This window comes from Eriocheir sinensis, unplaced genomic scaffold (genome assembly GCF_024679095.1).
Source record: "Eriocheir sinensis breed Jianghai 21 unplaced genomic scaffold, ASM2467909v1 Scaffold377, whole genome shotgun sequence".
In the NCBI taxonomy this organism is placed as follows: domain Eukaryota; kingdom Metazoa; phylum Arthropoda; class Malacostraca; order Decapoda; family Varunidae; genus Eriocheir; species Eriocheir sinensis.
In genome coordinates, this window is record NW_026111695.1 from 238,730 (window position 1) to 262,381 (window position 23,652).

At 43.2% G+C, this 23,652-nt stretch overlaps 1 non-coding gene across 1 annotated transcript; it reads right to left on the reverse strand.

Annotated features, from left to right (window-relative positions):
• Window positions 1-633: 633 nt before the first annotated feature.
• On the reverse strand, window positions 634-707 carry Trnav-aac (transfer RNA valine (anticodon AAC)). Its single transcript has one exon. It is a non-coding gene; the product is annotated as a tRNA-Val (tRNA).
• Window positions 708-23,652: the final 22,945 nt, after the last annotated feature.

Here is a 23,652-nt window from a genome sequence, read left to right on the forward strand (position 1 = left end):
TGACTGAATAACAGTGTTAGGAACACAGAAATAAAAAAAAATCGTGCCCCTGCACGGACAATAATGAAAATAAGCCGAGTCGACATATTTGGACAAGAAGGGAATATCCACAAATACCAAGATTAATCAGCTGATGTAGTGGAGAGGGCGACGGCTTGTGATGTAATGTATTATTATTATTTAATATCACCACGAATTAGGCATACAATTGTCAATGGAAAAACCCACGACAGATAGATCACGCTACCTTATAGGAATGTCGTGAGTTTTTCCATTGACAATTGTATGCCTAATTCGTGGTGATATTAAATAATAATAATAATACATTGATATCCTACTATAACACGGAGAAAACAAGAGTGGAGAGAAATATACCAGAATAGGAAGAAGGAAATATAGAGGAAAGAACAAGAAATGGGGAGAAACTGAGAAAAAAGGAGGAAAAGTTGGAAAGTTTGGTTTAGTCGGCGCAACATCTGTGGTCATATGCCGAAGAGAGACAGAAGGGGAAGGAATTATAGGAGAAGGGAACAGATCCCAGGAAACGGGACACAACCCCCGATTAATACCTGGTACCCATTCACTGCTGGGTGGACAGGGGCGTAGGGTATCGGAAAAGCCGCCCAAATTTTTCCACTCCGCCCGGGAATCGAACCCGGGCTCTCTCGGTTGTTAGCCGAGTGTACTAACCACTGCACCACGAAGCCCTCCTCAAAAAAAGGAGGAAATAGAGTAAAAAGAAGAGTAGGGAGAAACAGAAGAATGGGAAGGAGTGAGTAAAGAGAAAAGAAAGAGAACAGTGGGGGGAGAGAGTTGTGTGTCGGATGAGAAAAAAGGGAATTATGAAAGAAGGGGACGCTGCTGAGGGGACAAAGGGTGAGATGGATAAAAAAGGGGAAAGAAAGGTGAAAAGGGAAGTGCACGGAGGAAGACAAGAAAGGACAAAGGAAAATTAGGTAGGAATTGTGTTTGGATACGACTGAGGCTTTAGGAGGAAGGGAGGGAAGAAAGGAAAAAAGGGATGCAGATGAATGAGAAAAAGATGAATAGGGAGAGAGAAAAAGCATGTGAAAAAGGGCAGAACAGGAAAGAAGAAAAGAAAGAAGGAGAAAAGTGGAAAAGTATTTCTTGTCTTTTTTTATCAATTAATTCTCCTCTTTCACTTCATTTTCGTTTGACTTTAATTTCACTGATTTCCTGCCGAGGAAACATCTGGCGGCGAAAGACGATTAGTATTATTGTGTAAAAACGAAGAAAGGACAATTACGGAATACTTCACGTTTTGTTACAAGTTATGATTTTTGTCCATATTTTTGTGGGAAAACCGGAAGTTATTATAGAAACGATTACTACTTCATTATTACGATGGAAACTGTGTGTGTTTGATGGACACACACACACACACACACACACACACACACACACACACACACACACACACACACTCTCTCGTAAACTTTTATATTTCTGGGTTATGATCGATTACACACACACACACACACACACACACACACACACACACACACACACACACACACACAAACTCACACACTCTTATAAACTTTTATATTTCTGGGTTATGACCGATTACACACACACACACACACACACACACACACACACACACACACACACACACACACACACACACACACACACACACACACACACACCATTAGCTGATCACAGACATGTCGTCAAACTCTGATATGAAAAGAAATATCTATCTCTACTAAAACGTCCAACTTGTAACCATCCAATACATCGTTTTGATCCACACATCCACCTGTGCACACCTGCCTGTCCACCTAGCCATACACACCTGTCTATCCGATCAACCCAGCACACCTGCCTATCAGTGAACCAATCAACCATTACCAACCAATCCACCATCACAACCAGTCCACCATCATGGGCCATTCCCAGACGTATACTATGACTGAATGGGAAGCGGTTTGTTGCGGCAGTAATAAACATGAAGCTCAGGTGAGTCGCGTTACCTGGCCGCCAGCTCGGTAATTAGTGGCTGCAGATGAGCGCCGGACAGGTGGAGGATAGGCGGCGGGTCAGGTCAGGTGTCGCTGAGTGCTGGCCTGTCTGTGTGCCTGGCTGTTTGTCTTCCCGTCATATCGATCTGTTTGTCTTTTAGTTTATGTTTGTCTATCTGCGTCTGTGTGTTTGTTCTTGTTTTGTCTGTCTGCTTTACTCTTCGTCAGTCTGTGTCTGTCTCTCTTTCGTCGTGCTGTTCTTTATATACTTTCTTTGTCATCTCAGTTGTTTATTTTTTTCATCATTTAATCGAGTTTTAATTCTTTTCTCTCTTTTTCTTTCGTTTCTTTTTTTTCTTTATTTCCTTTTCTTTCAGTTTCCGTTCCCTTCTTAATCCTCTGTATCAAATTACATTGCCCGTTCATAAGTGTGTGTGTGTGTGTGTGTGTGTATGTGTGTGTGTGTGTGTGTGTGTGTGTGTGTGTGTGTGTGTGTGTGTGTGTGTGTGTGTGTGTGTGTGTGTGTGTGTGTGTGTGTGTGAGAGCGCATTTCATATTTATATTTTCCTTTGCCTCTTTCTATCTATTTATCTCTGTTTCTCTCTCTTTGAAGCCTCTCCACTTTACTCCCATCTCCCTAACACACTCCCCCTACCCAGCTTCTCCCTGACCCCACAAACCTCCCCACAAAGTCTTACCCCCTCACAGATGTCACCCAACATTTTGTCTACCTCAGTCCCTATTTTCCCCACCCACCCCATATTCTCCCTCCTCCTCCGCCACCCTCACACCGCTGCCTCCTACACCAAACTAACTCCCTCCCCCCCTCTCCCTCCGCAGGTGCCGGCCACAGAACCCTGGAGGAGGATCAGCTGTGTCCCACCTGTCCTTACTTCCTGCCCACGTCCATCGAGGTCACCACACCTGTGGGCATCCCGGCCAACCTCACCTGCGGCGTCAGGCAGCTCGGGGACAAGAAGGTGGGAGGAGGAGGGAAAGGAGAGGAGAGCTAATTTGTTTGTTCGCGTCTTGGTTTTCATGTGTAATGGTTCGAAGGAGACAAGGTGAGAAGAGATGAGAGGAAAGAAAGTTCGGATATGAAAGGAGAGAAGAAAGGAATGAAAAGAAGGTGAGAGGAAAGAAGAGGATCTCAAAGTTTACCAATTTCTTCCTGTTTATTCTTTCCCTTGGTGAAGGCTGGAAGGAGATGAAGGGAAGAAGGTGACGAGGAGTTGAGGAGATGAAGCGGAGACAGGAAGGCGAGAAGAGAGGAGAGAAAAGGAGCTCATATTTAGCCCTTTCCTTCCCTGTTCCTGCTTTTCCTGCGTAAGAGATGGAAGGAGGAGATGAGGATTGAAGAAGAGGTGAGAAGACACAAGAACCTCTAAGAACAAAATTTTGTTTTCTGTTTCCCGGTGTGCTTGCTAGAAAGGAGATGTGGAGGGGGTGAGGGATAAGATGATGAGAATAGAGGAGAGCAAAGAAGCGTGAGTTCGCCTCAAAATTCCTGTTCTTGTGTGTGGGAGAGGAAGTAGGAGGAGAGGAAGAGATGAGGAGACAGGAGAGTGAGGAGAGAAAAGGAGCTCTGAGTTCACCTTTTCCTTCCTGTTCATGGGTGAAAGGGAGGCGAGGAGATGAAGAGGAGGAGGTGAGGAGACGAGTGTGTGAAGTGAGGAGGGAAAAGGAGCTCTGAGTTCACCTTTTCCTTCCTGTTCATGGGTGAAAGGGAGGCGAGGAGACGAGTGTGTGAAGTGAGGAGAGAAAAGGAGCTCTGAGTTCACCTTTTCCTTCCTGTTCATGGGTGAAAGGGAGGTGAGGAGACGATTGGGTGAAGTGAGGAGAGAAAAGGAGCTCTGAGTTCACCTTTTCCTTCCTGTTCATGGGTGAAAGGGAGGTGAGGAGACGAGTGTGTGAGGTGAGGAGAGAAAAGAAGCTCTGAGTTCACCTTTTCCTTCCTGTTCATGGGTGAAAGGGAGGTGAGGAGACGAGTGTGTGAAGTGAGGAGAGAAAAGGAGCTCTGAGTTCACCTTTTCCTTCCTGTTCATGGGTGAAAGGGAGGTGAGGAGACGAGTGTGTGAAGTGAGGAGAGAAAAGAAGCTCTGAGTTCACCTTTTCCTTCCTGTTCATGGGTGAAAGGGAGGCGAGGAGACGAAGAGGAGGAGGTGAGGAGGGAAAAGAAACTCTAATTTTACCTATTTTCCGTTCGTGCTTTTCCTGGGCAAGGATGGGGAGGAAGAAAAGTTGGAAAGTTTCGTTTAGTCGGTGCAACATCTGTGGTCATATGCCGGAGAGAGACAGGAGGGGAAGGAATTATAGGAGAAAGGAACAGATCCCAGGAGACGGGACACAACCCCCGATTAATACCTGGTACCCATTCACTGCTGGGTGGACAGGGGCGTAGGGTATATGGGGAGAAAGATGATGATGATGAAGAGAAAGGAGGGGAGATAAGAAGATAGAAAGAGAGGGATACAGGTAACATTCTTGTGCTTCTTGAGTAAGGGTAGAATAACGGGGGCGAGAGGAGGAGGGACAGACGGGGAAAGAAGGGAAATAAAGACGAGTAGAAGTAAAGGGATGAAAGGGTTAATAAAAGAAGAAAAGTAGTGGTATAGTGAACTGGTGATGGCTGCTGCTGATGATGATGATGATGATGATGATGATGATATTGTAATGATGAGGAGGATGTGTGGGAGGGAAGATCAGAAGGAATGCACGGAAGGGTGTCTCGATGGATTGCTGGAAAATGACACAAAGGAAAGTGAAAGAGGAAGGGGTTGAATACCTCTCCTTTATCATCCCTATGCCTCCATGCCAGGGCCAAGGGCAAGAGTCAAGCCAAAGAGAACTCGGATCACGGCGCCGCCAAGAAAAAGAAACAGTGAGCGCGGTAACGCTCGCTGAGGCAGAACACACATCGGAGCAAGGCTGGCGGGATGGGATTCCATAGAGACAATGCAGAGAAAAGTCAAAGTAGTGAGATTCATGAGTGTGAGCGGCGCCACACCTGTGCTCGGCGACACGGAAGTCCTGCACAGTCAGCTGACGAGTCAGTGTGAGGACTGTTTTATTTTATTTTATCAAAATGTCAGAGCAATTTTTTTCTTTGGCCTTGCATATGCCTTCCGGCCTTTAAGACTACTTATGTTATATTCCTTACTACTAAGTTACTAGTATTTGGGTTTGCTTTACATCACATACGTTTTATTTGCATTATAAAAAAAAGGGAATTCAGAACGCTGTGTGCTTCATTTGCTGTAAAGAGAAGGTTCGAAAGTTGTGTTTTGTTACCCAGTCTTCTCCCCTAATAAAATAAGTAAATGTGATGAAAATCTTCCCTGGAATATGACAATTAACAGTAGTAACTGCAAGCAATGCTGAGTACGCCTGTAAACATAACAAAGAAACCACCACGAAGGAAAAGCGACAATCCACCTGAAAAAAATGTTGAGGAGACACCAAAAAAAAAAAAAGATATAGAAAGTATCACAAACCAACTCATACAAGAAACAAACAAAACCAATCATAGTCAACGAAACGAAGGAAAAAAACAATAAACGTACAAACAAAAAAACAGGACAGAAAAGATTCCCCGGCAACTCAACCTGGATTTAGCGAGGCTGTCACAAAGTCCGCCATGTTGTGTGTAACGGGAGAGGGAGGGGAGAAGGAGGAGAGGAAGGGAGGTGGAGAAGGGTGGAGGAGGAGAGGAGGAGGAGGAGTGTGGAAGAGAGCGTGTTGGAAGGAACGTAAACTGGAGAGATGGGAGGGAAGAGCAGAAGGGAGAGCAGGAGGGATGTGGAGGCAGTGAGGGGAGAAGGGGAGGAAACACGAGCATGATAGGAGCAATTTTGGGAGAAGTCAAAAGGTGGAGATATTGGGGAGACAAATTTTAAGAGTAAGGGAAGAAGGGGAAAAGTAGGGGGACGAGAAAGGAGGAGGAAAAGGTATGTGGACAGGAGGGCGAGAGGTGGGAAAGAGGGTATTCGGGGGGGTGTGATGGGGGAGAACAGGGAGAAAGGGGCAGAGAAGGAGGAGGTGAGGAAGGAAGGTGATGGGGGGAGGAAGAGAGGAAAGAGGAAGTTAGTGGGGATTGCTGTTTTACTGCACGGGAGGAGGAGGATGAGGAGGAAACATGGAAACATGGAAACATGGACTAGCAGGCGGCAGAAAGCCTGTTGGCTCACATTAGTTGCTGTGCGTTTCAGTGATTTAATCAATCCGTTTGCCATAGGAGTGGCTTGCAGGAAGGATTAAAACACTTTGTGCACCTACGGAGGGAGGGTCGGCCACAAATTCAATAAAGCAACACAAATTCCTTTCCCCGCCTGCAGGATCGAGGGGCAAAGGTCACCTCGGGCTGGTTAGCTTTGTTTTTTCTTTTTACAGTTAAAGTTGTTTTCTTCCTTTCTCCTACTTTTTACTTTTTTCTTTCCTTTTTTACAGTGAGTCTTCTCTTTCCATTCTTTTTCTTCTTTGTTAGCTTTTTCTTTTTTACAGTGGCAGTCTTTTCCTTTCTTTTCCCCTTTTTATTTATCTATTTTCGTTTTACAGTAGCAAAGTTTTTTCCATCCTTTTTTACTTTTTTCTTTTCACTCGTTTTTTTTACGTACATTTTTACTATTAACTCTTACTTTTCCTTTTCTCGTTTAGTGACAGTATTTTCCTTCCCTTATTTCGCCCTTTTTTTATACTGCCAGTAACGATTCAAGGGCCTTTGTCATCATACTATTCTTCTTCCAAGCTGTGTATGTATCTCAGTATTTTCACTGGTCTTCATATACGGACCTTTTTCTTCTTCTTTTCCCCTTCTCACGTCAGTTCCCCTGCCTGTGTGACTTTATATAAAGTCTGTTCTCTTTTCTATACCTATTACTTCCACCTACACTCGTGCCTCTCGGTTCCCTTAGTGGTGAGTGGGTGTTGGAAAAGGTGTCCTGCTCCTTCGGCCTATTGTTTACATGATCCCATAAAAAAACTGCCTGAATGAATAGGAGTCAATATGGAAGGCGATAAGTGTGTTTGGGATACGCTCTTTAATTCTTCTTGTTTCACCGACGCTACATTTAAAGACTAATATACCTACATGTGGATGCTATACTGAACTATTTACTCAATGTCTCATACGAGCTTGATTTTCTCACATTCCACCTCAACTTATTTACGGTATTCATGTAATGTTTGTGTGCCGCATCTTTCCTCTTCACCAATACTTATTATCAAAATTACTCGTTTATTTCCTGCCTACCTTTTTCCTTTGTCTTTCTTTTCTTTCTTTGTGTCTTTCTTGTCTATCTTTTTCGTGTTCGTGCCTGTGTATCTTTATGTCTAATAGCTCATCTATTTCTTGTATATCCTTTTTATTTTTCTTCTTTTTCTTTCTGTCTTTTTCTTGTCTATCTTGTTCGTGTTCGTGCCTGTCTACCTGTCTGTCTAAGTGCTCATCTACTTACTGTCTGCATCTCTTTCTTGTCTGTCGTCCTCGTCTTCGTGCCTGTCTACCTGTCTGTCTAAATGCTCATCTACTTACTGTCTGCATCTCTTTCCTGTCTGTCGTCCTCGTCTTCGTGCCTGTCTACCTGTGTCTACTCATCTGTTTCTTGCATGACTTCCTGCCTACGCGTCTTCATGCCCACACACCTGTCTGTCTCATCAAACCCACACCTGCACCTCCAGAAACGGATGGAGTGGCGTTAATAATGCAATAGTGTGTGTGTGTGTGTGTGTGTGTGTGTGTGTGTGTGTGTGTGTCTCTCTCTCTCTCTCTCTCTCTCTCTCTCTCTCAAGCACACAACATACATTTTTCATTGTGCTAATCAACTGGTGGGGCATGGCAGCAACACACACACACACACACACACACACACACACACACACACACACACACACACACACACACACACACGTTAAATGGCTGAGTCCGATAATAATTTGGGTCTTGTAGATTATTCCGCAGTAACATTGGGGGGGGGGGGGAGAGTGAGAGAGATAGAGAGAGAGAGAGAGAGAGAGAGAGAGAGAGAGAGAGAGAGAGAGAGAATGGAGGACAAGAAGACAAGATCATTTATTATAATACATGGAAGAGAAACTAATGGAAGGGAGGGAGGAAGGGAGGGAGGAAAATAGAGAGGGAGAGAGGGAGGGAGGGAAAGAGGAAGGGAGGAAAGAGTGGAAGAAGGGAAGTAAAGGAAAAAGGAGGGAAGGGTAAGATGAGGAGAGGAAGAAGAGATAATGGAGAAAAAAGGAAGATAAAGATAGGAAGAGCAGGAGAGAGAGAAGAGGGAACTGAAAGAATGAAAGGAAGGGGGAGAAAAAGAAGGCAGAGGAACGCCAGCCGAGAAGGGGAAGAGAGGAGAGGGAAGGAGACGAATCTGATGCTCCTCCTCCAATCTGCAGCCTTTTTCCCTCCTCTTATCTCGTCTCTCCTTCCTCTCAATTTCCTTCCCCCTGCTCTCAAACTGACTGCCCTCTCACCCTTTCCCTTCCACCTCCTCCTCCTCCTCTGCAAGTCCGCCTGTAAGAAAGCCAATACAATGCTTGGGTTCATATCGAGGAACTTCGAATACAAGACGGCGGGAGTTATGTTATCCTTGTACAATTCGCTGGTAAGGCCCCACCTGGAATACGCCGTGCAATTCTGGTCTCCAAATTACAGGAAAGACATTGAATTACTTGAGAGAGTACAGCGCCGCGCCACGAAGATGATACCATCACTGAGGACGAAGCCCTATGAAGAGCGACTCGAGCGACTCAATCTCTTCACGTTGGAAAAGAGACGCCTGCGGGGAGACATGATACAAGTCTTTAAGTACCTGAACAAGCTCAGCAACGTTGATCACTCCAAACTCTTCACGCTACAAACCAACCTGAGAACAAGAAACAACGGAAAAACAATTCAAGCAAAGCGATGCAATACCGACATCGGCAGGAGTTATTTCTCGAATAGAGTTGTTCGCCATTGGAACAGCCTTCCTGCAGAAGTGGTTAGCGCAGAGACCATCAACTCCTTCAAGAAACGCATTGATCGCCACTTTACTGCATCGGGAGTGAACTGAACGTTCCCAAGAGTAGATACACAAGTGCTTCAATCCTTCCCTGCAAGCTACTCCTATGGCAAACGGATTGATTGAATCACTGAACGCAGGCAGCCTAGTACTGAGCCAACAGGCTTTCTGCTGTCTGCTAGTCCATGTTTCCTCCTCCTCCTCTTCATTCCTTTACATACATTCCTCTCTTGTTTACCTATCTATCTTCCTCCTTTCCTCCCTTCCTGCCATCTTGTTTTCTCTCCATTTCTCCATCACCTCTCCTACTGCTCCCCACCTCCTGCTTTTTTCCATCTTTTATTCCTCCTTGTTTCTCTCTCCCTTTTACCTCAGAACATCACATCTTCCTTTTGCGTCTTTTTCCTTTCCTACTTTCCTCTTTGCTTCTCTCTCCGCTGCTCTATCTTACCTCTTCCTTCTCTTCTTTTTCTCGTCTTTCCTTTCTTCCTCCTCACATATTTATTATATTTCAACCTTCTTCTTTCCTGTCTACTCTTATCTACCGTCCTTCTTTGCTTTCCTCCTCCGCCACACTTTCTTACCTCTTCCACCTCCTCCTCCTCCTCCTCCTCCTCCTCCTCCTCCTCCTCCTTCCCTCCCTGCTCCCCATACTTTCTTCCGTCTCTCTTTCCATACCACATTTCTTTCCTCCTTGTCCGCTTTTCACCAGCTTACGCCCACCTTCCTTTTACTTCCTCCCTTCCTCCTCCCTCCTCTTCTTTCACGCTTCCCGCTCTCCCTCTTCCGCTTCCTTGCTACTTATTACCTCCCTTCTTTGAGTTCTTTCCTCGTTCTATGAAACTTTTCATCCTTTTTTTCCGCCTTTCTTCCTTTCTCCTTTCGTCCCTCCCTCCTTTCATCCATGCACTTGCTCCCGCCTTCTCTCTCTTTCTCTACTTTCGCTTTTTACTCACACATTTTCTCACCTGATTTGCTTCCCTCCTTCCCTCGCTACCTTCTAATCCCAAGTCGTTTTCCTTTTATCTTTTTCTTCCTCCCTCCTCTCTTCCTTCCCCTCCTCCCTTAAGCTATTTCTTCATACCTCCTTTCCTTCCTGACCTTTCTTCCTTCCCCAGCTACCGTCACACACCAAGTCATCTTCCTTTCATCCTCTCCTCCCCCTTCTTTCTCTCCTTCACTCCACTTCTCCTAACCTCCATTGGCCTCTCCTCCACACTGGGTCCAAAAACCTTCAAGGAATATCTTGCAAGCGTGAATTATTAAGGGAGAGAGAGAGAGAGAGAGAGAGAGAGAGAGAGAGAGAGAGAGAGAGAGAGAGAGAGAGAGAGAGAGAGAGAGAGAGAGAGAGAGAGAGAGAGAGAGAGAGAGAGAGAGAGAGAGAGAGAGAGAGAGAGATAGAGAGAGAGAGAGAGAGAGAGAGAGAGATAGAGAGAGAGAGTCAGAGAGATAGAGAGAGAGTGAGAGAGAGATAGAGAGAGAGAGAGAGAGAGAGAGAGAGAGAGAGAGAGAGAGAGAGAGAGAGAGAGAGGATATTTTATACATTGTCTCCCAACCCAACGCCTTTCTCCTGCCTCTTGTCTCTCTCTGTCTGTCTTTAGCTGTCACTTCTCTCTCTCTCTCTCTCTCTCTCTCTCTCTCTCTCTCTCTCTCTCTCTCAACACGGGCCCAAAGAAAATGCATCCACGCGTCAATTATGAACAACAATGAAAACGAATACCTCCCGCGATTACTGCTCCCCTTCCCATTCACCTCACCCATCCACACATTCTCACAAACCTAACCCCCTCACCCCCTCATCCACATCCGTTTCACGTTCCCCACCCATTCTCCTCTCACCCGCTTCACACACACCCAAGTCATCCACCTTGCCATCCATCTGATACACTGTCACCCGTCTCTCTGCTCGGTGACCGCATATCCAAAGGGTGGAGGAGAGGGAATTTTAAGAGATGGGGGTGGTGGTGGGGTGGTGATGGTGGAGGAAGTGGAAGAATGAAAATAGGAGGTGGTTGGGTGGTGGGTGAAGAGGAGGAATAAAAGGAGGTAGTGGAGGAGGTGGAGGGAGAGATAAATGTGGTGGCTAGGTGGAAGGGATGTGGTAGGGGAGGTGGTGGAAGAGATGGAGGTGGTGGTTGAGTGGCGGTGGAAGTGGAGGAAAAGAAGGAAGTGATGAAGGAGGTAGAGGAAGAGATGGGTGTGTTGTTTGGGTGGCAGTGGAGGAAGAGGTGGAGCTGATGGATGCATTGTGACGGTGCGTGAAACAGCGGGGAAATGTTGCTAAAGTTTCGTTTTTTTTACCGATTGTTTAGTTTAGTTTCCCAGATATTCCTTTTGACGTGGTTGCTGATTTTGTCATGCCATCAACCTTTAAACACATACATACACACACACACACACACACACACACACACACACACACACACACACACACACACTTCAACACTTACGTACATGACGCGACGACTTGAAGACACACACAACCCACCTTTCTCCTGTAAAAGAAAAGAAAAATACAACTAAAAATCTTTGGTGTAGAACTTTCTGACTATTTAATATTGTCTCGCCAACACACACCTACTTTAATGTTGTACTTTTGTAATAATATGACATATTTGTGGAGTTTTTTGTTCATGGTTAAAAAACAAAACAAAGGGAGACAGAAAGACACAAAAAAATCGTAAAAAATCACAAATACACACAAAATGACAATTAATACATACACTAAGAAAACTAAAAGAAACAAAATTCTAGTTAAAAACAGTAAAGCACAGATCCACGAATATACAGCAAAGATGCAAACAGAAAACACACAATACCGATAGATAAACACACACACACACACACACACACACACACACACACACACACGCCCCACAGATAGATCAGTGGATAAACCTCTGCGCGGCCAGCCTTCATGGCTTGGCTGGGGGAGGTTTGAGCCCCGCTCACGCCAGGATTTTCCGCTGGTAAAGAGCGGTTACTGTCCCCCCTTGTGCAAGGAGGATGGTGTGTGTGGTGTGTGAAGGTCTCAGCAGTACCCAGAAATCGACTATAATATAATGAGCCTTGCTCTAATCGGAAGGGTACCTGCTGGCGACGACGTGTCCAGCTAGTGATCAGGACGTCGGTGAATTACACACACACACACACACACACACACACACACACACACACACACACACACAAAACAAAAACACTAGAGAAAGCATAAACTCGTCCCGGCCACAACATGTTCCGGTAAAGTCTAAAAATAAAACACACACACGCAGACTTAACGGAACAAGTTAAGCCAGACCAAACAGCGCAGCACGAGTCACACATGAGGAGAACACCGGAGCGCAGCGCTGCACGGAGGGGGAAAATAAACGGAAATGAGCGAGAGTTACGGACAAAAAAAGATGGTACGAAGGTTAGATAAAATGATGTTGACCTTGGGCGTGAGGAAAACGTAATTAGGGCGTAAAGTCTGCCTGTATTGTACTCCTCAGGAAACCGTGGCCGCGCAGGTAAAAAATGTGAATAAAAGGCGTATAATGTAAAAAGGTACGGTAATTCGGACTTCTAAGGAGAAAAACGTAAATACGCAATGAGGGAGAAGGGAGTTGAAGGGAGAGGGGGGATGGGGGGAAGGGTGGCACAAACAGGTCAGTATGGGAAAGGGGGGAGTGGAGGCAGGTGAGGATAAAAAGGTGGAGAGGAAGGGAAGGAAAGGGAAGGGGGGAAGGGAAGGGAAGGGAAGAGAAATGGAGGGAGGGGAAGAGAAGGGGAAAGGAGGGAAAAGAAGAAGGAAGGAAGGAAGATAAAGTAGGGAATGAAAAGGAAAGGAATGGAAAAGAAGGAAAGGGAAAGGAGGGAATGAATGTGAAGGAAGGATAATGGAGGAAAAGAAGGAAAGTATGGAAATGGAATGAAAAGGAGGGGACGGGAATGAAAAGGAAAGGACGGGGAGGGAAAGGGAGGGAATGAAGGGAAAGGAAGAGAATGGAAGGGAAAGGAAGAGAATGGAAGGGAAAAAAAAGGAAATGGAAGGGAAAAGAGGGAAGAGGAGGGAAAGAGTAAGCGAGGTAGGGAAGGAAGGAAGGAAGGGAAGGAAAAGAAGGAAATGGAAGGGAAAGAGGAAGAGGAGGAAGGAGGGAAGTAGGGAAGGGAAGGAAGGAAAGGAAAAGGAAGAAGAAGAAAGGAAAGGATAGGAAAGGAAAGGGAAGGGAAGGGAAGGGAAAGGAAGGGAAGGGAGAGGAAGGGGATGGGAGGGTGATGAAGGGAAGGGCAGCTCATCTGACGTAATTAGTAGCAACATTAGTCTTAAGAAACGGGAGATTACCTGCGTAACGAATGAAAGGGAGAATTATCTAAGGGGGAGGTGAGAGGGGGGGTAGGGGGGGCTTGAGACATGACGAGAGGGTGTGTTTATCTTTGGTTTTGGGGAGGAGGAGGAGGGAGAGAAAGATGGAGAAAGAAGAGGAAAGGAGGAAGATGGCAAGGGTATGGAGAGAGTGCCATGATAACAGGAGAGTTAGAAGAGGACGAAGAAGGATTGGAAGGGAGAGAGGGAGGATATCCAAAGTGGAAAACAGGGGAAGGGAAGGAAGGAGGGAGAAGGAGGGTGATGGAGGAACAGGGGAGGAGGGAGAAGGAAAGGATATAAAAGAAGGTCATATTGAAGTAAGAGATGGAGGAAAACGAGGGAAAAGAGGAAAGAGAAAGGGAGAATATCTAAAGAGAATATCTAAATAAGAGAATATATAAAGAAGGGAAAGGAAGGAGAAGAAAGGGAAGGGATCGAGCGGGAGGGAAATTAAATAAATGGACGGTTGGAGGAAACTGAAGGATGAGAGGAAGCGAGAAAGGGGAAATATCAGAAGTGGAAAAGGGGTGTGGAAATGGAGAGAAGAAGGGAGGAGGAGGAAAAGAGGATGATGACGAGGGAGGGAGAGATATTGCCGGGGCCAAGCCACCAAAAATGGAGAGAAAAAAAGCTATATTCGATAGGGATGGAGGAAAGCTGCGAGGATGACAGGAACATGAACGTGGAGGAAAGAGAGAAGGGAAGAAAAATTACTGGAGGTAAACTGTGATAAGAAAATAAGAAAAATCTGTAAAAAGAGAGAGAGAGAGAGAGAGAGAGAGAGAGAGAGAGAGAGAGAGAGAGAGAGAGAGAGAGAGAGAGAGAGAGAGAGAGAGAGAGAGAGAGAGAGAGAGAGAGAGAGAGAGAGAGACTGTATGATTATAAAAGATACAAATAAATTTAAAAAAATGGGATAGTCAGCAAGAAGACAAAAAATCTAGGGGAGGAAAGAAGGATGGAAGGAAGGAAGGAAGGAAGGAAGGAAGGAGAGGAAGAAAGGGTGAGTGAGAGGTAGGAGAGGGTAAAGTTAAGTATTGGAAGAAAGGGAGAGAAAGAAGGAAGAGAGTGAAACATGCAAAGAGCGAAAGGAAAAGTGCGAGAGAAAATGGAAAGAAGATCGCTGAGGAGACGTGGAGAAGTAAAGGAAATTATTTATAAGGAAAAAAAATGGGGAAGAAAACTGAATAAAAATGAAAACAAGAAAAAAAACAAGACAAAAGAAAAAAAAATAGGAGGAAAAGGGGTAAAGGAGTAAAAAACGAAAAAAAAGATGAATGAAAGGTTGGAAAGGAGAAAAAACAAATTACAAAGAATATGAAAGGATGAATTGATAAAACTAAGTGGGGAAGAAGAGAAGAAAACAATAAACAGGCTAAAAGAAAACAAACACGAGAAGATGGAAGAAAGAAATCTGAAAATAACGAAATAAGAGAAAGAAAACCAAGAGAATGGTGGAAAGAAATCTGAAAATAACGAAATTAGAGAAAGAAAACCAAGAGAAAACAAAAATAATGAAAAATAGAAAAAGGCAACAGGAGAAAACAAAGAAAACAGTAAAAAAATAAGAAACTAATGAAAACCGGGGAACAGCAACATGAAGAGAAGAAAAACAACACGACGAAGAGAAAAGAGAAAACGGTGAAGTGGAGGAGACTGGAGAAAAGGAAAAAAAGAAAACGAATAAAATAAATAAGAGGTGAAATATTGAGGAAAAAACACATAAGGAAAAAGATGTAATAAAAATAGAGAAGAAATTCGGAGAAGAGAACGAAACAATGAGAAAACAAACAATGACGAATGACGAAGATAAAGAGAAAATGCTGAGAAGGAAACTGGAGGGATGAGAAGGAAAGGCGGAAAACTAGGTGATAAAAGTAAGGGATGAAAGACAATAGTAGAAAACAAAAAAATGAAGAGAAAAACGAAAAACAACAACAACAACGAAGAGAAAAAAATGCAGAGGAGGCCGGAGCGATGAGGAAAGAAAGAAAACGAGTGAAAATAAAAGAAAAATGAAAACCGGGGAAAGAAAAATGAAATGAAGAGAAATCGAAAAAAAACGACTAGGAAGAGAAAGAGAAAACGATGAAGAGAGGAAGAGCCTGGAGAGAGAATAGGAAAGAAGGAGAACGAGGTAATAAAAATAGTCGAGATATCCTACAGGAATTTCAGGACCCAACAGGAATGTTGCAGCAAAACTGGAATACTGGAATTCCCGCTGGAATATTAGAGATACGTGAACAGGACGAGAATTCAGGCGTCAGGGAATATATATATATATAAAAAAATACAGCGAAAGAACCACAAAAACGTGACCGAGATAAAGACAGATGGAGAAAATAAAAGAGGCAGAACTTATTATCACTATCAATATTTTCATCATTATTCCTGTACTCCTCTTCGCTCCTCTAAAATCCAGATCAATCCAGACCGAACGTTGTCATCCATTCCAGTACCTCTTATTACCCATCCCTGCATTAATCACCTGAAGTCGCCCTCTCTGTATTATTCACAAGTGCTGCGATGTATTGCTTTTCTTTCCATTTAGTATTCCGTTAATCTCCGTACCGGCGTCCTATTCACCACGTCACACTAATACATTTATAGGAAGCACCACGCGCCGCTTCCCATTCTCTTCCTTCCTCTCTGAAGGCCTGCCCCGCAACCCTTTACACACGTAGTACACGGTGGGCGTTTATCTACGAGATAGTTCAAGCATCAAATCGTGGGCTTCAGTCTGGGTGAGCAATCTCTCTTGAAACTAAAAACATACTTAATCCAAGTCAGTTTGGTTTTCGTCGTGGTCTAAACACTTTCGATGCCTTGAGAACATATTCAGAAGAAATCTATAACACTTTAGATAATAAACAGTCATTATTAAGCATCTTTGTTGACTTCACCAAAGCTTTTGATACAGTCAGACACGATATATTATTACGTAAGTTGTATTACTATGGAATTAGAGGTATTATTCATGACTGGTTTCAGGATTACTTGCCCCACAGAACTCAATCAACCAAATTCCACACTTGTCTATCTGCATCTCTACCTATTCAATACGGTGTTCCACAGGGCAGTGTCTTAGGTCCAATCCTGTTTCTCTTATATATAAATGATATTACTTACATATTTACAAACCTTAAAACAATCCTTTTCGCAGATGACTCAACCTTAAATATTACTGATGAAAATCCTACTAACATGATACATACAGCAAACACTGACCTACAAACCTTCCATAAATGGTGTCTGAGTAATAGATTAACAGTAAACTTAAACAAAACATTTTACATGCTATTTACTGATAAGTCACCATCAATGCTTCCGTACCTATTTTTTTCCCATGACATTATAAGCAGAACAAATAAACATACATTATTAGGAATAACGTATGATGATACCATGACCTTTAAGCATCACGTAACAAACCAAATCCTTAAATTATCCAGGCTAGTATCTCTGTTATATCAAATTAAAGAATTAATGCCCATTGATGTTTTGAAAATGTTATATAACGCACATGTCTTACCACACCTGTATTACTGTACGCCTATCTGGTGCAACACCTACCCCACACACCTGTTACCTCTGTTTAGACTTCAAAAGAAAATAATAAGAATTATTACAAACAGTGACTACTTTGCCCACACACAACCTCTCTTTAAAGAAACAAATTCCTTAAAACTTTTTGACATAAATAAGCTACAAATTGGTATTTACATGTATAAAAAGATCAAAAGTGAAACCTCCGTGTCCTTACAGCCACAACATACTTATTTCACCCGTACTCATGAACATTTACGTACACCTGCCCATAATTTAACACTTTTTCAACACTCACTTTCTTATTCAGGACCTAAAACCTGGAATTCTATTCCTAATAATATTAAAGCTCTAAATTCAATACACTCCTTTAAAAACAATTTAAAAAACATATTCTTCTCAATTATAATTATTAAGTCCATGTATCATCTGTCAGAGTGTGTCCTCAGGTTCATCAATTATTACCTTATACTTTTATTATTGTATTAATACTATTACTTACATTATCATTTACAGTACTACCATATTATTTTTATAAATCAATTACAATTTTTGTACTAATTATATTGTGTTAATATTATCACTTTAATTATTATTTACACTACTATTACTTTATAATTATCACAATGTTAATTATTATTATTATTACTATAACTATTATTATTATTATTGTTATTATTATTATTACTATTATTATTATTATTATTATTATTATTATTATAATCATCATTTTACTTTTGTCATATAATATATGTTTGTATGTGTATATATATGTATATATATATATATATATATATATATATATATATATATATATATATATATATATATATATATGTATATATATATATATATATATATATATATATATATATATATATATATATATATATATATATATATATATATATATTTTCACTATTGATTAAATCCAGCACCTAAGTTTCTAGTACTGCCCAAAAATCTCCCAGCTTTAAATGGGCTCCCTGCACTACAAAATTATTGTAAATACATAACTGTATAAAGGGATAATAAAATGTTTCAAATGTTTCAATGGTGGTGGTGATGATATGTGTGGTGATGCTTGTAGTAGCGGTTGTGGTAGTAGTAGTAGTAGTAGTAGTAGTAGTACTAGTAGTAGTAGTAGTTGCAATACTAGTGGCAGTTGTGGAAGTCGTAACCGTAGCAGTAATTGTAGCAGGTAGTGGTGAGAAAGGTAAGAGAGCAGTGGTAAGAAAGTACTGATGATATACAAATACTAACATGAATATCAATAATTATCAGATATACAAATTGCTGTGAAATCAATCCAATACGTAATCATCTATATTCATCACGGCATCACACTCTCGCCACTCCTTCCCTCCCTCCCCGCCACGACTCCTGTCCTCTCGTCAGTCCTCCTGCCAGTACATTTTACACTCAAAGTCGTTTTTTATAAATTCTAAACTTTATTACATCCTTTTTTTTTAAATTCAGTTTTATTATATGTTTTTATTACTCGAATCCCACATTTATTCCCTCTTTTTCCGGCTCATGATTTTTGCCAGGTCTGGTCATTCGTTCTTTTATCTCCCGGTATTTCTTTTTTTTTAGGTTCTCCATTAAGTGACGCCAGTGGGGCTATTTTCCTTCACTTTTGTCTGTCTCAATCCGTGCATATGTTTTTCAGGAGTTACATTTATCACGTTTTCTTTATTTCGCTCCACGCATGTTCTTTTAGGATAACTTCACCACCGCCAGCAGTACACGTAACTACCCCCCCCCCCCACACACACACACCATCAACACCAGTACCATCACCTCCTCCAGCATCACCAGTACCACCATCCTCCTCCCAGCCATCACTGCCACTACCACCTAACCCACCACCTAAGCCACCAGTACCACAACCACTCTATCATTCCATTGACTTTCCACCCACTAGAAACAGCAGCTGTACCACCATATTGTAGCACTCTGATAACAATTATTATTATTATTAAAATTACTGTTACCATTACTATTACTAAAATTGACATTAATAACCTATTCCACGTGTGTTCTATGATATATACAAATACTCTTTCTGATTCAAGCAGATTTACCTGACTGCACACACACACACACACACACACACACACACACACACACACACACACACACACACACACACACACACACATTAAACCCATTCTGTCCGCTTTAATGACTATGAAACCTGGGAAAAAATAGTAAAACGAGCAAGACCATAAATATCAACTACTGTGGCAAGACAATCCACAAAATAGTGAGTAATTCATACGAAAACTATGCCATTAAAAAGAAACAACAAACTATTCTATTAACGAGCGAACTAAACCTTACGTATCTCGTGTTGGTGAATTAGAAACGCCTCCGTAAAACACAAAACAAAATACTCATCCTCAGCAGATTATTATCATCCCGTATTAATTAAGAGCCCTCCCTTCCTCGGCCATTCATCATGGAGGGAGAAAGGAGGAAGGCTCAGGAAGCAGGAGGAGCACCGGAGAGAGAGAGAGAGAGAGAGAGAGAGAGAGAGAGAGAGAGAGAGAGAGAGAGAGAGAGAGAGAGAGAGAGAGAGAGAGAGAGAGAGAGAGAGAGAGAGAGAGAGAGAGAGAGAGAGAGAGAGAGGGGTGAGGGAGGAGAGAGGGGTGAGGGAGGAGAGAGGGGTGAGGGAGGAGAGAGGTGAGGGAGGAGAGAGGGGGAGAGAGAGGAGGAGAGAGGGTGAGAGGAGAGAGGGCGAGGAGGAGAGAGGGGTGAGGAGCGGAAGCCGGCAGGCGAGTGGGGGAGGCGAAGGAGGGAGAGAGGAATGGGACGAACTGGTGGGGAGTATGGAGGGTGAAGCGGGAGTTTGGGGGAAGCAGTTGGGGGGATCGAGGAGTAAAGGGGTACTGAAAAGGGATTGGCTGGGGGTGAAGTTAGATGGGGGTAAGGAGATGATATGCTAATGATGGTGGGGGGGGGGGGGAGGTTAATTAAAGACGGATTGAGGGTGGGGGAGGGAGGATCAGGAGGGGAAAGACAAGCCATTTAATTATTAAAGGGCGTGGGAGATCGCTAGTCACATTATTACCTTGTTAAAGCTCAAAGCAGTCCTCCCTTTATTTTTTTCTAATCCCTTTTACTCTAGGCTGGGTTAGTGTTGATGGTTTGTCATGGGTGTGTTTATCCCTCAAGTGTTTCGTTCCCGATCGTCATGTCCTAAGTAATCGGGCAAGCTGCGAGTGTAACAACCTCTTAATATAGTCCCTTGTTTGATGGCGTAATATAGAGCACCTACAATACCTGGTGAATGGTTAGCCATATTTAGGTGGAATCCTGGAATACCCTCAGGAATAAGACGGGAATACAGGTGTCAGAAGTAAAAGAAACGAAAACCACGAGAGAGAGAGAGAGAGAGAGAGAGAGAGAGAGAGAGAGAGAGAGAGAGAGAGAGAGAGAGAGAGAGAGAGAGAGAGAGAGAGAGAGAGAGAGAGAGAGAGAGAGAGAGAGAGAGAGTCTACTGTAATACAATTTGGACTAAAATATTGAAACAAATAAAAGCTGTATTTCAAAGATTGCGTTAGGTGAAGAATGTAAGAGTTTCAACAACTTTGGTTAGGCTTAATGTGTCGTGATGAGACTACGCGCCGGGCAGCTTCATTTGGACCCGCACGGAACGACACTCGGCTCGAAACACCAATGCGGGACCTTGACGAGCTCAGGATACTTCGCTCGTTACATCATTACCGGAAACCTTATGAACGAGCAAAGCATGAACAACACCAAGTATAAGCTACATAAACAACCTTAGTATAATAAAAGATGCATTACGTAAAATTAACACACTATCGAGACTTGCTGCGGCTTGTCTTGCTGACCCTAAGACCCTCCTCTCCTCCCTTCCCCCTCCCTCCTTCCCTCCCAGCAGCCTGAGGTGCGACGATTCTCTCCTCATCACTCCCTCACACTCACGCTCCCCGGTTCCTTCACACTCATTCCTCAGCACTGTGTCAGACTGCTCATGACTGTTCATGCTACACACACGCACGCCGCCCCGTCCCTCTCGTCGGGGCGGGGCAGAGCGCGACTCACACTCTGACCACCGCCGCGGGCGTCAACATCACCGGCCAGGCACCGATGACGTCACGGCCGGCAGCCAATCACAACACGGAACAACCTCCTTCAAATATTACTAATTATACGCCTTTAAATACCTTCAATTCACTCCCCAAGCGATTCTCAACATAGACAAGCCTCACTATCACTGTAATAATCAAGAATAGTCGCATGGGAAGGAGCAAACTGGCAGGACAAGGCTTCAGGCAGCAGGGCACTCACTTCATCCTGCTCTCAATCATTGTCTATACGTCGCGTCCCTTCCTGCAAGAACAAGCACACCGTTTCTCACCTGATCCTTGCCTCGCCTCGCCTCAGCACGCCGCCGCCCGCCTTGCACACAAGCGAGACACCCGCCGGGACCCCAACACGCACGGCACACGGACACATCCTCACTCCGGCACTTTCCACAGCACTCTGGGCTCGGCGTGACGTCACCGATGCGCCTTTGTTTTACCCACAATGCCCGATGGTTTTGTCGACATGGTTACATTGACACCTGGGGCACGTTGGTCGCTTTCCATCGAATACTAAGCATTGCTATTGAAGTTTGCGATTACATAAATAATTTCTTCCATTGCTTAGTTAAATCATAATACTAAAATATAATGGCGTTTCTACGTTACAACGTCGTGCTTGTTATTCATTATCTTTGTAAATGACCTTATTGCTCTGATTAGGAATGGGTGTGATGTGGACGGGTTTCTCGCATGGCTGCACACCTTAGTATTAATGGACGATGCAGTCCTTTTATCAACAACGAGACAGGGGATGCAGAGAAAGTTGACGCTGTTAATTAAATGAGTACTCTAAGGGCCATGGAATGTGTGTCAATAATGTGAACACTAAATTTTGTGTCTTGAATTATTTGCCAGAGGAGAGGGTTCCGTTTATTATTGAACAATTTTTTTTATTTTTTTTATTTTTGTTTACGTTGTTGCCTATTGCGCCGATAGGCATCTTCCCGGTGGGGCCTGATGGTCGGCCCAGCCCGTTCTGGCGCGGGCGAGTGCTTATAGTGGCGCCATCTTGCATTGGCTCATGCTGCCCCCCGGAACTCGTACTTGATTCGCTTGGACGGCTTCCTCTAGAGTCCGGGTTGATGGGTGGTCTTCAGGACAGCATGTGGGTAGTTTTAAGCCACTCGGCGGTGACCGAAAAATCCGAGTGGCAGCGTGAGGATTCGAACCCGCGTCGTCCATCACGCGGCGAATGTGGGTCCAGTACGCTATCACTTCGGCCACCGCTGCAGTAGAGTGGTGTGATAGACACACGTATCTGGGCAGCCTTTTCACTTCAGACGGGTCATTATCGTCAGCCTTAGCTGCGCACGCTGAAACAAAGATGTGTCACATACTTAAATTTGTCTTTTTTTTTTTAAATAGGGACGTCCCATTTCAAGTAAAATTTAAGGTATTTAATGCTGCCCTAATGTCACCAGTGCTGTATGGATGCGAATCATGGCTCAACGGGGACCTGAAACCGATAGAGAAATTATACAACTGGGCTGTAAAACAACTGCTCGGCGTTCGTATGACAACCTGTACGGATATTTTATACGTTGAACTTGGCTTACCACCACTCATGTATTTAGTTATTAGTAAACAACGAAAAATTTCCAAAGCTTGTGGAAGGAACGTCAACATATGATGGATGATCCGTGGGTGCAACAGTAAAGTTGGTTCTTGCTACGAACACTGCGACATGTACGAGGCCTGATCACAGATAACATAAATGATTGCGAAGTAGGACTTAACTACGTGAAACGTTCTATTTGTGAATCCACGTCCTCGAGGCGTGTTACATACCGGCTGCTCAACCCTAACCTGTCGATGTATGTTACTTGAGGGGTAATAATTTCAGTGAACATTATAGAATTGCATACAGCCAGTTTAGGCTGAGTGGACATAAACTGTCAATTGAGTGTGGAAGATGGAACAGGCGCGGTCGTGGACGCATACCCGTGGAAGAGCGCCTGTGTCCTTGCGGGAACGTACAGACAGAACTACATGTATTAGAATCTTGCCCTCACTGATGATATCCGTGCTCAGTACGTGTTCACATCTTGGAAGCAGCTGATGGACATGCGTGATCAGTTTGTCGTACCTAAGATAGTGTATACTGTTATGTCACGTTTTACATAGGTATGCTACATTTCCTGCAGATAGTATGGTTTATTTTCTTTCAATGTATGGTAACTTCATAGTTTTACCTAAGTTCCTATCGATTCTTACCCGTTTGATATTTCTTTTAGTGTTAATGTATTTTACTTTTTCGTTTGACATTTCTTTTAGTGTTAATGTATTTTACTTTTTCGACCGATATTTCTTTTATTATGTACTTTACTTTTTCGTTTGATTTTTTTTATTTTTTATATTTTTTTTTTTTTTATTTCTGTTTTATTTCTTTTAGTGTTAATGTATTTTACTTTTTCGACCGATATTTCTTTTATTGTTTATGTACTTTACTTTTTCGTTTGATATTTCTTTTAGTGTTCATGTGTTTTACCTTTTATTTCTCTTTTGTTTTAGAGTTTTATGAGTTTTATGACTTTGTAGTTTAGATGTGGTTTAGTCAATTTTATTTGTTTATGGAACGTTTGTAATTTACTGGTATGGGCACAGGATTCGTGGAAATAGTTTTATGTTGGGTGTTTGTGTTTTATTGA